General features: G+C 47.4%; 1 protein-coding gene across 6 annotated transcripts in view; it reads right to left on the bottom strand.

Moving 5' to 3' along the window:
* Positions 1-6,502, bottom strand: part of FRMPD3 (FERM and PDZ domain containing 3) — a 155,099-nt gene extending 148,597 nt beyond the window's left edge. For all 6 annotated transcript variants that reach the window (XM_025193214.1, XM_025193213.1, XM_025193212.1 and 3 more), the window contains exon 1: positions 6,363-6,502. The gene's annotated coding sequence lies outside the window, so the exon portion shown is untranslated. The remainder of the gene's footprint in view (positions 1-6,362) is intronic.
* Between the last annotated feature and the right edge of the window lie 707 nt (positions 6,503-7,209).

Genomic DNA, 7,209 nt, shown 5'->3' on the forward strand with positions numbered 1-7,209 from the left:
AAGCCCCCACACCATACTTTAAAAACCCCCCCCAAAAAACAGAACCCCAGCACTTACCAACTGCCATGTGTTGGACTGGAGCTCCAGTCTGCACAATGCGGGGCAGGCCTACAGCACCAGCAGCCCCAGTCCAGGCCCTCCTGCCCCTCCACCATCTTGTGCTGCCCCAGGGGGGCTTGGTCAGGAGGCCCTGGAGCTCCCCCCACCCCTGCTTCCAAGGTAAGCAGAGGCTTTTTTTTTTTTTTTTTTTTAAAACCCCACAAAACAGGGAGAGGTTGGGGTTGTGGGAGTGGCTTTGGAGACCTGGGGGTACAAGTTGGGGGGTGAGGCTAGGTGGGGCATGTGGGCCTTGCAGGGGGGGTAATAGCCCCTGTGGGGGCCATTTGGCCCCCACTGTGGGTCCAACCCCCTTTTTGGGGAGGTGTAGCCCTTGTGTGGAGACAGCAAAATATGTATTCATGAAACCTATATTTAGCATTCACTTTATTATGACAAGAGACTTGCTTTAACACTGTAGATATAAATCAATAAAACATTGTCCAACTGATCGCCGTCTCTTTCTCACTCTCTCTCGCTCCATAGCGGTCTTTTGTTTTACTTGTGGAGGAACATGGATTTGGGGGTATTTTAGACCGTGATTGGGGATTTTCTAAAAAATGTATTTTATTTATTTATTTTTTTAATAAAATCCAGGATTTTTCAGTTTTCCAATAGGGAACACCACAATTCCTGCTAGGGAGGCCAGTGGCAGGACCCTGCCTGCTCAGAGCTCGCACCTTGGCCCCATCTGACCAAATAGGGCCAAGAGGACATGCTTTGACAGTTCAAAGCAGGCCACCATACCTGGAACATCTTCTGGGTGATAGCTGCCCAGATGGTCGGGCAGGGGGCACAAGTGGCAGTAGTGCCGCAGTCCACTGGCAGCTAGCCCAGAGGGGAAGATGCCTCTACTAGCTGTGCAGTCCCCATCTGGGTCTGCCAGGTACGCAGTAGGTCACAGCAAGGCAGCAGCCCCCACTGCCAGACTGCTGCAGTGGGTAGAGGGTGCAGGGAACTCTCAGGGCTGCTGCAGCAGTCCAGCTGGCACAAGGGGTAGTGTCCCCAGGTACCAGTTCACTGAGCCCCAGAAACTCCCGAGAGCTAGTAGCCCTGAGCTACTTGCCAGGGCAGCTTTTTATACTGCTGAGGCCAGGACAGGGAAGCTTTTTAATACTGCTGGGAACAGCATAGGTGCTGGCCCTGGGCTCTAGCTCCCAGATCTTCAGCCAGGGGGAAGAGCCAGGCAGGGTTATTTCGCCCCAAGTGGCACACTTTGTTTCACAACAAAGTGTATGTCTGAGCACATGCACTGAAGTAAAAAGCCCTGGCTCAAATTTGCACCGCTTCTATTTGAACTGCTACAAGCACACGTGCTTGCATGTGTGGATGCGCCCTGTGAGTGTTACGTCTCTGAAGCAACTTCACATGCAGAACCCTACCCAAGATAAGAATGACTTGGAGATTAGCATACCTGAATGGCTTCATTTGTATAGAACAGCAATTCTAAAGGGTGAAAAAGGGATACCACCCTATGCCTTTCTCCAGAGAAAAAGAAAGGTATGATGTTTCCAGTCATCAATGCTGAAGAGCCTAGTGACCTCAAGCCAGGAGTTAGGCACAAATGATACAAAAGCATATGCACAGTTTATGATATTCACTTGATTAGAATAAACTATAATGTTAATTTGTAAGCCTCCTTGGGGAACTTCCACTTGCCAGATACACAACTTAGAGGGAACACTATTGCCAGTCAATAAGGTCTGTTAAAAGAGATGCTGATGCATCTTTTATGCTCATAAAAGACAATTAAATAGTAGGTCTAAACCTCCCCCTAACTCTAGGAGGCAAAGCCAGCAGAGAAACATTAAGAGACCGAGAGATCGAAGACCTAATGGAAAACTCCACATGGAATCTGAAAGTGAAGGAAGCTGAACAAAGCAGGATCTGCCAGTGTGAATGTAACAAACCTTCCATTTTCCTCCCTATTGTTTCTCTCCACCACTGCTACAAAGTGTTTTTTATAGAGTTGGATTAGAAATCTGACTGATATGAATATGTAACACCACATGCTTTATTAATAGCATCTGCATTATCAGTTAGCTCCCTGTTATTGGCAGGAGATCTGGGACAATATGTGATTTGAGAACTAAAGAGAAATGCAATCCACAAAGGCAGCAGGCGCATTTATTTCTTTTCATGGCACACTGACCAGGATAACACAAATACGATGGTCACTAATATACTGCAACAGCTCGTTCTACCCATCTGCAAGAGCAGGTTTTGGAATTGTCTCAATACTTGAATAGTCTAAAGCAGACCACAGAAAGGAGATGGGAGACAATGCATCTTAAAGCAGAATATAGAGATTTAATCTCTGTGCTGTAATGCCATTCAGTAGAGCAGAGCCAGGCGACAATATGCAAAGCTTGCCGACATTGGATATAAACTGCCTTTGTGTTTTTGCTTTCTTTATACTCCCCATACCCAAAGCCTAATATAAAGGCAACATTACAAAGGATGCTGGATTGGACATATTTCTGGTATGATGTTAGCTGAAAATTATACTAGCTTTAAAAAAAAAAAATTAGAGATCCTCTTATCAATTATTCTGTTAAGCTCACATGATTAGCATGAACAGGATGCCTATAGCTTTTGGGAATTATTGTCTGCAGTCCAGCCAACATCCTTTGTGCTATGCACAGGGCATGCATGTTGGGACAGGGATGGCCCGTTTCAAGGAGTTTATTTAAGTAGACTAGACAGACATTAGAAAGTGACAGAAGCAGGACTTTTCCCTAGGTCACATGAGACTTAAGTGGTAGAGGCAGTAATAGAATCTACATCTCCCGAGTCTATAGACACTGGGCCACACAAGGTGCATCTACACAAGACATGTAATGCCCAGTAGACTAGTTTTACAGCACATTAGTGTGCATGACAAAAACCACGCTAATACATAGTATTACTGTACTGCACATTAAGTGCCACACAAAAAGTACACAATTACACTAACGTGCAGTGTGGCAGCCTACTGTGCATTTATTTTGTACTTGATTGTGCAAGTACTAAATTTAATGCACAGTAGGCACTGCATGTTAAATGAACATGAAGAGTCTGTGGGCATGTTTACAAGGCCTCGCATTTGAGAGTCAAAGTCCTCTAGATTAGCCATGCCGAGTGCAGGTTTTCATCCCAATGTTGTTAGCTACTTTAGCAGGCTTAAATAACATTGATCACCATGTGCTGCTGACACATTTGTGGTAACAAAAGTGATTAGAAGCTGTTCTTCCATGGCTCCTTTTCCTATGATGATTTAAGGGTTGATATTGGGTCCCTGCTAAGTCATCCCCAGGGCCCATTCATGCTTGTACTACAGGGCTCCTTTTGCCAGCATTCCTGCCAATGCATTTAGCAGGCCAAACAACATTTCATTTTTTTTGCCTAATTTTCCAGCAGTCTCTTAGTTTTCATAGTGTCTGCCCGAGACTAATTTGGATAAGAGGCAGTTGCTCAAACTCAAGTATGAGAGGATGGAGGAGATATTGGTCAAAAAGGGGGATGGAACAAGCATTTTGCTGATCCTTTGAACCTTCTGCCATCTCTTTCTAGAGAGACAGTATATTCCTCCTGCCAGGCTGGCCTCAATCTGAAAGCATTTTTGAAGTTGCAGGTAGTGACATTAATTCATTGCTCTACAAGCCTTCTGTAACTAGTTAAGAGGTTGTGGCCTTTCCTTGATCACTGCAGTGAGGTCTACCTTAATCATATTTTTGTCACTCCTAGTTTGGTCTGTTGCACTGTGTTGTGTCTGGGGTAACACCTGAAGACCATTCAGCAGCTACATGATGATCATCTACTGAAGACCACAGCATCTCACCTTCTTCAATATGCTCTGGTTACTGGAGACAGACAGAATATTCAAGTGCCCGGGGCAGCCAATAGACTGATTCACATTTACTAAACACCCTGTGCTTTGGAACCTGGAGTTATAGGACACAGCCCCTCTTTCTCTGCATCTTTACGTTGGCAAATTGTGGCCAACATGTTTCACTAGCAATTGCTAAATGAAAGCTGGAGATAAGGTATTTTTATTAGCGGCTTTTGAGACCAAGCTTGCTGCCTTCTGAGGGCAAGACTCACCACCTCTGTCTAGCATTTGTAGTAATCCAGAGTTAAGCAAGAGTATGTGACTGGTCAGACTGTCCAGTATAAATGATTAAATCCACAGGACATTAACTATATCATGCCCAGCTTCCACTGAGACAATTAAAAACTAATCAGCAAACAAGACAAGCAGCAGAGGAGAGTAAAACTGCCCTGAGTTGCATGACCAGGTAGGGCAAAGATCACAGGTGATCACTGCTTCTATTTTGGCAAAGTACTGATCTTGCAGCTAAATTAGGGGACTAGTAATCACCTTAATGGCTGGGGTCTCTCTTCTACATTTTAGTCACCTGACCTAGAACATGGAGTCTCACAGCAAGGCTCCCAGCCATTATTAGCACTTGGAGGCCTGTAAACAAAAAAAAAACAAACAAACAAAAAAAAACAAAAAAAACCCCAAAAAACCAACAACAAAACTTATCCCACCTTGCTATTTGTGAGCAATAGCTCCTCATTCAGTGACAGAGCTGCTGCTCTATCTATCATATGTGCAGTTTCAGGGGCAAACATTTCACAAACAAAGACCCAGGGCAAAGATTTTAAGGAAGAGTGTGGCAAAGTGAGACACCAACTAGCCAGAGTGCTAGTTTACCCACTTGCCTTTGGGCATACCACCCACCTGACTCATCTGCCATGCCTTGTTGTTAACCAATTAGGATATTAATTAAAGGTGGGAGGCTGCCCATTTTTGCCCCGATGCCAGGGAATGCCACCTGCAGCTTCATTCCTCCCCTACACCACAGCCCAAGCCTTGTAGATGGCATCCAGGTGACAGTGCTCCTGGCCTACAGCTGGACCAAGCTGAGGCCTTGTTGTCAGGCCTCAGACACATTCATACTGTCCTCCTCTCACTAGGGAGTCTCACACTCTACCCTCTCACAGGGTCTCCTTCATGTATTGACAACTTATACTGCCTTGCTCCATCTTGGAGTCATAGGCTTTAGCTAACTCACATCTTGGGCGGCAGACATACCATCTTTTGGGCCTCTCCCATGATGCTCACTGGGGTAGTGGCCAGCCAATTACCCAACCAGGTCTAAGCTTGCCCTGGCCCCTTCCAGGGGAACTCTATACATATAAACATACTAGGCACCCAACCTTCTGGTTCTTCTCCCCCTACTGGGGTCCCTCCTCTCTGCCCCCTTTCTAGGGCCACCCCTCACCAGGGCATTCTTATCCCACAACACAACTGGTACTCTGGGGACTCACTCCCCCCACCCCAAAGCAGCAGGTCATTGTGCTCCACTATAGGTCTTGCTTTCAACCCACACTCAGCCTCCCAGCAGTGGAGGACTTACCAGAATCAGGACTGACCCCTCCCCCCCCCCCATCTCTTGGAGAGAGCCCCCTTACTCAGCTTCTGGCCCAAGCTACAGCCTCAAGCATCTGAAGACATACCTAAGCCTACTCTCCCTCACTGGGACCATGGGGCTTTCATCCCTAGTGGGCTCAGGTGGCTGTAGCTATGCCTGGCCCCAACTACCTTTCCCCAGGGTCTTGCACCCCACAGGGCTTAGGTGGCCACAGCCATACCTAGCCCCAGCTACCTCCAATGTTACATAACCCACCTGAAAGCAAAGGCTAGGGTTAAGGCACCCCTACCTGCCTTTCACCAGGGTGATAACTGACCTGGCATTTCCTGGGGGCTCCCACACCACTGAAAGCCCCACCAGACCACGCACTCCCAGCAAGATGCAGTTTTAAGTCATGCCCAGGACCAGGAACCTCCAAACCATCCCCTACAGCACCTACCCTTACCTCCAGAATGTTATAGAGCCTTACAGCCAAGCAACATTACTTCCTAGGCTACCAGCAGTGAACTGTCCTGTTTATATGGGTGGCCAGAGGTCTAAAATGGCCACCGCAATCAAGCACCTGCTGGCTGCTTGGCTCTGCTTTTAAAGTGGCAGGCACCAACAGTGGTTTCCCCTGCTGCTACTCTGAAGCAGGCTCCCCTCAGAGCTTGTGACAGCCCTCAAGTGGCAAGCACCCCAATGACATTCAGGGGGCTTCACTTGGTTGCCTTCCCTGCTGGCTTTGTCCCAGCTTACTACAGCCCCTGCCATGTGGCAAGCACTGCAAAGGTGCTCTGCTACAGAGAGCTAAATGCAAATGGAGCACCCACCACTGCCTCTGCATAGTCAGGATGCCATACATACCCAGCTGCCCAGCTCTACCTGGGAGAGTACTGCTTCTACTTCAGAGCCTATCCATCTCCCAGTATGGCTCCTATGCCCCATAGGATGGGATATAGTGCAACACAGAGCTCTGAAGTCCAGCAGAAGAAAATGCAGTGTCTCTTGCTGCACAATACAGCACAATTCAGGGCTGTGCAATGCAATGCAATGCCTGTGATGATTGGGAGGGCAGTTGTCTGCGCCAAAGCCTGTGATTTGGCTCAGGAGAGTGGAGTGCTAGCACCAGGCAGTGTGATTTGAGAGGAAACAGAGCAGAGGATGCAGGACAACATGTGGCATAAGCATTGCTATGCTGTGTGCTGTGAGAGCAAGTTATGCCACCCAGCTGGGTAAAGCAGTCTGAGGCAGGTTGTGCTGCAGTGACAGGTGTTCCTGGGCAGCATGGGGCATAACACAGGCACAACTTGCTGCAGTATAAATACAAGAAGTTTGATATAGCAGAACCCCAGCTTGATTTCTAATTCTCACCATGAATACCCCTGCACCTTAGCTGCGCTCCATTAACACAGAGGACTGTATAGCCTTTGTGACCAAAAAGACTTCAACAACAGCATAGTCTTAACTCAGGCAGGGTGGCACTGCCCCAGGGCAGGGAGACAGCTTGGTCTCCAATAGCTATTTGAGTCCTTGGCCTCTCTACCAACACTGCCATAAGTCCCAGTTGTTACTGCAGTGAAGATTACAAGCCCTTTCCAATGGGAACTGGACTGAAGCCACCTAGCTCATTTAACAGACACCACTGAGCAATCTCTATAGAAATCTGTGCATAGATGGGGCTTGTAGCAGGGATCCCTAAACCCTGCTACTT

The sequence above is a fragment of the Alligator sinensis genome, unplaced genomic scaffold, assembly GCF_000455745.1.
Source record: "Alligator sinensis unplaced genomic scaffold, ASM45574v1 scaffold387_3, whole genome shotgun sequence".
NCBI lineage: Eukaryota > Metazoa > Chordata > Crocodylia > Alligatoridae > Alligator > Alligator sinensis.